Here is a 9,907-nt window from a genome sequence, read left to right on the forward strand (position 1 = left end):
TGTCTGAATGTGTGTGTGTGTCTGTATGTGTGTGTAAGTGAGTTTGTACGTGTGTGAATGTGTGTGTGTATGTGAGTGAGTGTGATTTAACTTTCATGCCTCTTGCTGTTACGCAAGGTGTAGGGGTTTTGGGGTCTCATTGTATGTGTGTGTGTCTGTATGTATGTGTGTGTGTGTGGGGGGGGGGGGTTGTGCGTGTGTGCGTGTGTGTGTAATTTAACTCTCATGCCTCTTGTTGTTACGCATACACGCAAACACGTCTCACCATTTTGGATAAGCAGTGTCACCTTTTGTTAGACACGCTAAGACTTATCTCACCATTTTCTGAACACATACACATTCGGCTCATAATTTTCAAGAAACACAAACACTCGTCTTAGAATTTTATGAACCCACAAACTTCGGTCTAACCTATTTCTCAACACACAAACTTCGGTCTTACCATTTCCTGAACACACAAACACTCATTTCTCCAATTTCCGGACACATTCTCCGTCTAAACCACAGCCATTTTGTAGTCCCAGCGTCTAGCGCCATAAAATTAAGCCACTTTCAAATGTTTTTTAACGCTAGAAACGGATTAGAACCTTCTGGAAATGACATCACTGTTTGTGTAATTAAATTTCCACTTTTTTTTGTGCAATTCAATTACCATCCCCGCCCCGTTTCACCCCTTCTCTCCCCTATTCCCCTGTCTCGGTCGTTAAAATATATCTAAACAGCACCGCTAATTCATAGATGCCAGGGGGGTGAGAGGAAGGAGCTTGGGGAGGTTGGGGTGGGGGAGATTTAGGAATATTCAAGATTATAATTGTACTTAAAAATGGACACATTATTTCTTATATTGTGAGGTGTCCTCGTTATTTAAAAATAAAACGCGTTTAATTATATTTCTTTCGTTAGTATCTTGGAAAAAAATCGAACTGGTTGTTTTTGTTTTTGTTATGAAGTTTTTTTTCTATACTTTTGACGTAATTAGTACATGAAGGCCGGTATATAAACAAACACAGACTAAAAATATTTCTTTTCTTTGAAAGGTGCGTCTTCATCGTGAGCTTTTCTCATAAGCCAAGATACTGTAGACAGTAACGAGATTATGACGAGAGTCTGTGTTTGATGGCCGGTATGACCAGTTTGTTTCCGTTGGTTTTTGCTTCTTCCCAACAACAGCCCCTCCTTCCTCCCCTTTCGAAGAAATGCCAAACCCAAGGTCTTGTTAGTCCGGCTCTGAAGTGATGTAGTGATGACTTAACGAATAGCAAGCAAGAGGTCCTTCTCTATTCGGCATCCTTAACTCGCTCGAAATTTTAGAAGCAAATCTTACCATGTCCTGGAATATTAAATTTTCAGTTTTATTTATACTAATATTTTTTACAAAAAAGATTTAAAGATTAAAATCACAAATCCATCTTGCTTTCGATGCGGATTTATTTATTATAAAAAAATACCAATTAAGAAGACTGTAAAAGTATCGAGCGTCTATAATGAGATAATCGCGATAATCTGGTTAATGTGTCTATGGTGTAGGCCTATCTTGTTGGCGATGATTAAAAGATACCTGGTCGTGATGGTCTTGCCCACACGTCCATCATCTGTCACACCCATCCATCATCTGTCACACTCATACAGCATCTGTCACACTCATACAGCATCTGCTATACCCAACCAGCATCTGTCACACTCATCCATCATCTGTCATACCCATCCAGCATCTGTCACATCCATCCAGCATATGTCTCGACTATCCAACATCTGTCACATTTATCCAATATCTGTCACACCAATCCTTTATCTGCCATACCCATCCAGCATCTGTCACACCTATCCAGCATCTGCTATACCCATCCAGCATCTGTCACACTCATCTAGCATCTGTCACACCCATCAAGCATCTGTTACACTTATCACAGTTCCAATCCCGCCAACCTATCGTCTGTCACACCCGTCCATCATTGATCACACCCATCCAGCATCTGCTATACCCATCCAACATCTGTCACACCCATCCAGCATATGTCACACTCATCCAGTGTCTGTCACACTCATCCATCATCTGTTACACTCATCCAACATCTGTCTCACTCATCCAGCATCTGTTACACTTATCACAGTTCCAATCCCGCCAACCTATCGTGTGTCACTTCCATCCATCATCTATCACACCCATCCATCATCTATCACACCCATCCATCATATATCACACCCATCCATCATCTATCACACCCATCCATCATCTATCACACCCATCCATCATCTATCACACCCATCCATCATCTATCACACCCATCCATCATTTATCACACCCATCCATCATTTATCACACCTATCCATCATCTATCACTTCCATCCATCATCTATCACACCCATCCATCATCTATCACACCCATCCATCATCTATCACACCCATCCATCATTTATCACACCCATCCATCATTTATCACACCTATCCATCATCTATCACTTCCATCCATCATCTATCACATCCATCCAGCATCTATCACACACATCCAGCATCTATCACACCTGTCCAGCATCTGTCACACCATCCAGCACCTTTTCTGCCCTCTCTACCCCAAACTCCTCACACAACCGCCACCCACTAATGAGCCAGGCTAACACCACAACAAAGCTAATCGTCTCCCCTGTTTTTAAACTTGCTCTATTTATAGCCTCGCGAGATAAGCTAAATCCATCAGCTCTAAATCCGTGTGGCTAATTATCTCTTTTTGTTTACTCCAACATTCTATCTTATAAACTTGCATCAGTTTCCGTACACGTTCCATATTTTTCTTTTTTCTCTCTACCAGTTTGATGACTTCCAGCAAACCGAACACCCGGAATATATTTGTTACGTCCGGAAATCATTAAGGTATGAATTACTTCTCCAATTTTGCATTATTTGTGTTACATATATACAACAATGTAAACTTATACCGTATATAAGTTTGCGGGACCCAGAGTGTGTTAAGATAGTAGTTATGGTTATGATTCGAAATGACAATATAGGTCTATAGGTCTGTGACCTCGGCATATGAAGAGATAGTGTAGTCAGCACTATGCCCAGCCGCCTTTACTTTCCCTAACGTGAGTTAGGTACCCATCAGAGTTCGGTGGACTTCGAACTCGAGACTTAAGGGCTAGCAGTCCAGCTCTCTACCGCTAGACCACTCCGTCCCCACACCTACAAATGTGCCATGGTGGAATACAGAAAAAAATGACTCCTGGTCTTGCAGCTTCAAAGTGGCCACGACAAAACGGCCCTTGACAAAACGGTCCCAAACAAAACGGCCCGATCAACTGTTCAGTGTAAATCATATTGCGTCATCCGGTCACGTGATGTATTAAATGGTCTCTGGTCAGTGCTGGTCAGTGACGTCACTAGGTCGGGTGTCACTCGGCACGGTGGCTTCCGTTGCGGACCGCACCCCGCGCCCCGCCTAGTGACGCCACTGACTCTGTTTGCGTCTTACTGCTAGCAGTGAATGTTGGGGTTTATTGAGAGTTCAGTTGTGGTTATGGTAAAGTGGGGGTTATGGTCGAGATTGGGTTGAGGTGGGGTAAAGTTAGGATTGGGCTGGGTTAAGTATGGGTTAAGTTAGGGTTGCTAGTGTTCGGTAATGTTAGTTTTAGGGTTGAGTTAGGGTTGCTGGTGTTAGGTTTATGTTAGTTTTAGAGTTAAGTTTAGGGTTGCTAGTATTAGGTAATGTTAGTATTAGGGTTGAGTTAGGGTTGCTGGTGTTAGGTTTATGTTAGTTTTAGAGTTAAGTTTAGGGTTGCTAGTATTAGGTAATGTTAGTATTAGGGTTGAGTTAGGGTTGCTGGTGTTAGGTTTATGTTAGTTTTAGAGTTAAGTTTAGGGTTGCTAGTATTAGGTAATGTTAGTATTAGGGTTGAGTTAGGGTTGCTGGTGTTAGGTTTATGTTAGTTTTAGAGTTAAGTTTAGGGTTGCTAGTATTAGGTAATGTTAGTATTAGGGTTGAGTTAGGGCTGCTAGTTTTTAACAGTGTTTCTTCCAGAATTTTTTTTCTCCTTGGGGGGGGGGGGGATGGTTACTTGAAATTTTCGGAGGGATGGGGGGGGGGGGCGGACACTGCTAAAAGTATATATTTTCTATATAAATTCCATTTTGTTCGGGGGCGGTAGACATTCTTCTGCCCTCAAGAGATTACTGGAAGAACATCAGGTTTTTAAGTAATGTTAGAGTTATGGTTGAGTTTGGGTTGAGTTAGGGTTTCTATTTTTAAGTAATGCTAGAGTTATGGTTGAGTTATGGTTGAGTAAGGGTTGATTTATGGTTGCTATCGTTTAGTAATGTTTGTGCTAGGATTGTGTTACCATGTAAGTATAGACAACACCATCGGGTCAGACTGACCTATCAGCACCACCAAATGTTAACCTGCCAACATCATTTCTCTATCCCTCATCGGGATATTTTAGACATCCGATGTGTGTGGGGTGGGGGAGGGGAGTCTAGGGAGTGCGGCATGTACACACAATATTTATTCTAGAATTTTGCTGAAAGAGGGGGGCGGGGGGGGTGATGGACATCAAGAAATATTTATTCATGCGATGTATATTTTTTTTTCTTGCCAGTGTATCGTATTGTCAAATCTCAGCAAGTTTGATCCTACCTCTTCATCAAATCCATGCTACATAATCCACTATTATATCCATACATGAATCAACTCTATCCACAGATTAATCCATTCTATCCATAAATGAATCTACTAGATCCTTAAATAAATGTACTCTATACATACTTACATATTATATCCATTCTAACCATAGATTAATCCGTACTATATCCTGTACATGCATACATCCACTCTATCCACTATATTATTATATATCCATACATGAAGCTACTCAGTCTATACATGGATACAATGTACCCATAAAGTAATATACTATATCGCTGCATGAATCCATTCTATCCATTGTATTATTATATATCAATACATGAAGTCACCAGAGTTTCTTCCAGGGATCTCTTCGGGAGGGCGGAGCCCCCCCCCCCCCCCGAAAAAAAGTCTACCGCCCCCCCCCCCCCTCCCGCCCGAACGAAATGATATATATATATATATATATATATATATATATATATATATATATATATATATAATATATACTTTTAACAGTGCAGTGTCCGCCCCCCCCCCCCGATGAAAGTCTACCCCCCCCCCCCCCCCGAAAATTTCAAGTGCCCCCCTCCCCGGGAGAAAAAAAGTCTGGAAGAAACACTGGAAGTCACTCAGCCCATACATGAATCCAATGTACACTTAAAGTAGTAGACTATATCTCTGCATGAATACACTCTATCCATTATATTATTATATCATTTTATATCCATACACGAAGTCACTCAGTCCATATCTCAATCCAATGTACCCATAAAGTAGTAGATTATGAATCCATTTTATCCATATAAAAAGTCCATCATGTCCATACGCGAATCAACCATAACCAAGTGTTGAAACCTAATGTTTCCTGTTGTAACCTTACGCTGTAATATCCTTTACGTGTAATGGGCGTTCTTGATCTCAAATCACCCATTAAATGGATATCCATACACCCATAAATCACCTTTGAGAAAAGTAATTCGTCTGGGTTGGGTAATGGCAAGCGGATACAGTTTTTTTAGTCTACTTGCAATTGAAAAGGTAGACCGAAAAACGTGACGTCATAGATCACCAATTTAGCAAAAATTTTAATTAAATCAAAACCCTGATATCGGGTGTTAAAAAAGGGGCGGTAACGATGACCGCTTGATTAGGAGCCGAAGTGTTTAGCTCCCGTGGTACGCTAGTACTTTAAAGCGCCCAACTTTTTAAAAAACGTAATGACGCGCCTGTATTCTCGTTAATTTAATAGGAATATATACGGCGTAATGAGCTTGTTATAATTGAAACCGTTTTTTGTCTCTTTTTCACGTTTTTTTGTCATAATTAGGAAAAGGAATTGACAAAAACGAAAATAGAAACTTTTCTCTGAAATTGAGTTCAATAGATGGAACTTTATCTCATGAATTGGCTGTACGAAACATTCTTAAATCAGAGGAACGAGTCTATTTAAAATTAGCAATAAACATTGTTGTAAAGGCACGTTTACAAAAGCTGTACCACCATTGTTAAATCGATGGTTTTAGCGATAATATTACTTTAATCCTAAGCTAAACCTTAACTATGTTTTAATGTTTTTAAACGTTATTATACTTTAGAGGTACGGCTATAGGAAAAGTTCCAGATTCTTCTTCTTCGTCCTTAATTTGTAATGTTGGGCGGGATTTCCTCCAACACAGTTAATTATACGTGTAGTCTGTTATGTGCCATTTAGGCTGTTGACTCCGATTTCTGCCTGCTTTTCTTTTTGGATTTGCTTCCACAGCCTTAGTCTAAACAAGAAAACCTACAAGGCAGCAGTTGTTTATTTTGTGTTTCCCTCTCCTATGTCGGTTGCTGTCCCAAGCTATCGTATCTACCCGCGGATTCAAACTCGGGAGCTACAGATTAATAAACATGAGCGTCACCGTTCCGCCATGCGGACCCACTAGACACCCAGCAAAAGAACTCGCTAATACAAACATCATCTCCACTTGTAACTTCGCATACCCTGTTACTGTAACAAAATCCACGTCTAAAAAAAAACCCAGAATAATCGGCCTATTAGTTGACCCGTAGAAAAACACCGGGCCAGATGCTAGTAAAGAAAAAAAATCTCAGAGACCTGACCTCAAATCAGATCTAGACATCCTGGCTGGCATCCCAATCAGGTCTGATCACAGATCTCCCTGTTAACTACAAGTAATGAATGATCATAAAAATAAGATTTTCATCCAATTTTTTCACGTATGTTACAAATCATGGACAATTTTTTGACCCTCCTGCCGGCATGAAAAGAATGGCTTCTTCAATATATTTTTTTTACTCACAAGCAAATTTAATTGGGGGAGATTTTGCGACATCACTTTTTTAAGATATACATTTCTGTGGTGTGATAAGGAATATATATATATATTAGTACCTTAAGGTTAGCCTATCACTGGTGGATATGTCTAAAAAAAATATTCATAAAAAACGTTTTAATAACAAGCTTTTATGTAATATAATGCACTAAAAGGTAGAAAATAAATTATACACTACCATTTAAATTACTATAAAGAAAAGCGTAGGTCTCTTCCTAAATATTAGTAAAGGTATCCAATAGATTCTACAGTGGCCCACGCGTTTCTTTATAGTAATTTAATTAGTAGTGTTTAATTTATTTTATACTTTTTAGGGCATTATTACATAAAAACTTGTTATTAAAACGTTTTTCATGAATTTTTTTTTTCAATGCCAAAACGGGCAAGTGAAATAGACTTCCCCTGTTTCTGTGACCTTGGCGTATTAAGGGATAGTGTGGTCAGCACTATGCCCCGCCACCTTTAGTTTCCCTAACGTGAGTTAGGTACTTGACACATGTTGCATGTTTCAAAGAAATAGGTCCGTTAGAAGTGATCGAAACTTTGCTCGCCCGTTTCGATCAATAACGACATATGAAAGCACGACAAACAATAGAACAAGACAGCATGTTAAGTAAAAACTTGAACAAAATTACAGTACAATTCAGTAATGCGGAACTAAGTTCCAACAGTCAAAACTGCTCAATGGATTCAGACAAGTAGAAGACGTTACGCTACAAAGGATCTTTCATAAAGTCTCAAGCATAAAATAAAAACAATAAAGATACTGTACTGGTAAGATGATTGTTGTATTTTTGTTTACTAATTATGTACCATTATATACCAGAGAGAGGGACGGGGCCTAGCGCTAGGCTTCTAACCCAAAAGTCTCGAGTTCGAATTCGAGCTCAAGTCAGTAGAACATGGCTGAACCCACCCAGCCCAAATGGGTACCCACCCCATATTAGGGAAGGCAAAGGTGGCTGGTCATAATGCTGACCACATTATCCCACTGCACGGTATACCGAAAGTCAATGAACTCTACCTCATCTGCCACGTGTTTCTTTTGGGCATAAACGTAAAATCTATAAACCAGAGGGCACGATTCCAACCTAACTATTACCGTTCGCCCCTTTTTAAACATGGCAATAAAAATATTAATCACTTGCCTTGCAACAAGAAGGGAATTAAGCAGCAAAATCAAAGGGAGGCAACGTATATTTTGTTATCGATATAAAAATGTCTATTACAAATTAAAAAATTAAATTCATTTTTATAAATAAAATCATAGTTTGTTATACTTATAAGTTGGATAAAATGTTTTCTCTAGCATTATGACAAAATGATTAAAGTGTCTTTCAATTCTATTAAATTAATTATATTTTAATTGACAAGCAAGACTTTTAAATTAATGTCCCTCCTTTTATTTTATATAAGTTTTAGTTCAATCGATCAAATACACCACCGAAAGCTTGAAAGATTCAAGTCTTAGCAATTCTTTCTTTATTTCAAAGTTAGTTCTTTGTGATTAAAAATAAAAACTAGGGTAGCAAGTTCTATAGAAGAAAAAAAACATGTTGAATCCGGAGTCAAAGGCCTACATAGCGTATAAAATTAACACATGATAATTAATGTGTTGGAGGAAATCCCTTCCAACATTATTATTAAAAACGAAGAAGAAGAGTAGACAAAATATTAGTATACTATATAAGGTGAGTCGAAAACAAAAATCGATTGAACAGAGATGGGTCTGATTTTGATTTAGAACACGCTGACAAAGCAAGTTGTTTTAGAGTTCATTTTTAATCCAATCCTTTTGACAAACTCACAGAAATAAAGTCTCATTCTCATATCACCAACAGATAACTGATTCTGAACCAGTGTTTCTTTCAGACTTTTTCCAGAATTTTCCAATTTTCCGGGGGTGGGGCGGACTAAATACATTTCCGGCGCGAGGGGGAGGGGGGCGGACTGGTAACAGTATATATTTTCTATATAAATTCTATTTCGTACGGGTGGGGGATGGCGGTAGACGTTCTTCGGGGAAAGGGGGGGGGGGGGGCCGGGGTAAGACACTGATCTATTATAAAAGTGATCGAAAAACGCCATGACATGTCGGGTGAAGGGGGACGGTACGCCCCTGGGCGGGCAGTGTTAAATCTATATATATAATTCTCTTCTGGGAGCCGTTAGAAAACAAGCAGCAAGCGCGCGCCTTGCAGTCCCCTCTCTTCCTCTCTATCGCTACCACCACCCCCCCCCCCCCCCCCCTCACATGGTCAGGTGAGTTGTAGTTCACGCTAAATGTTTAGTTTGGTGACGGCTATTAGGGGCAGATAATTCAGTTTGAAACTATTTTAAACTTAGAGGAGGTAACTAAGAGGAGGCTGCTTTCTGCTTTCACGGGGGGGGGGGGGGGGGGGCGGGGGAATTGGGGTTTAGTGTTTTAAAGCAAACATTTTCAGTGGCAGAATTGGTACTGTCGAATTCACAAACTATGAATTACTGAAAAGTAGAAAAAACAACTAAATAGCGGCGTACGATACACCGCGGGTCGGCTCGTATAAATAAATGCATCAAGGATAAAGATAAGGATATAGATTCCTCCAAGGCATATTGGAGGGGTAATGTGTTATTTTCAAATCGCCTTTTTGCTTTAAAACATGATATAATTTCCGGGAGTAAAAAATGAACTAATCAAATATATTCGAAATATCATATAGCATGTATTTTAAAATATATTTAACAACATTCCCAAATAACTTTGTATTTGTTTCATTTTTCCTTAATTTTTTGTTATTATTTACTGATATCTAACACACTGTTTTTTTTTTTTTTCACAAACCATCATGGTCCTGTGTTTCACATATCAAAAATTTTCCACGTATTTCACACATCCAACATTCCCTTCAATTTCACATTTCCAATATTTCATCATGTTTCATACAAAAAACACTGACTCTATAT

The 9,907-nt window shown here is 39.2% G+C and overlaps 2 protein-coding genes across 2 annotated transcripts in view; both read left to right on the forward strand.

Annotated features, from left to right (window-relative positions):
- Positions 1–9,907, forward strand: part of LOC131941986 (uncharacterized) — a 130,693-nt gene that overhangs the window by 44,142 nt on the left and 76,644 nt on the right. The gene's annotated exons all lie outside the window — the stretch shown is intronic.
- Positions 2,814–9,907, forward strand: part of LOC131941981 (uncharacterized) — a 46,616-nt gene continuing 39,522 nt past the window's right edge. Inside the window, exon 1 of the mRNA XM_059301620.1 lies at positions 2,814–2,869. The gene's annotated coding sequence lies outside the window, so the exon portion shown is untranslated. The remainder of the gene's footprint in view (positions 2,870–9,907) is intronic.

Source organism: Physella acuta, unplaced genomic scaffold, assembly GCF_028476545.2.
Source record: "Physella acuta isolate Inbredline_101_S28 unplaced genomic scaffold, ASM2847654v3 ptg000379l, whole genome shotgun sequence".
Taxonomy (NCBI): domain Eukaryota; kingdom Metazoa; phylum Mollusca; class Gastropoda; family Physidae; genus Physella; species Physella acuta.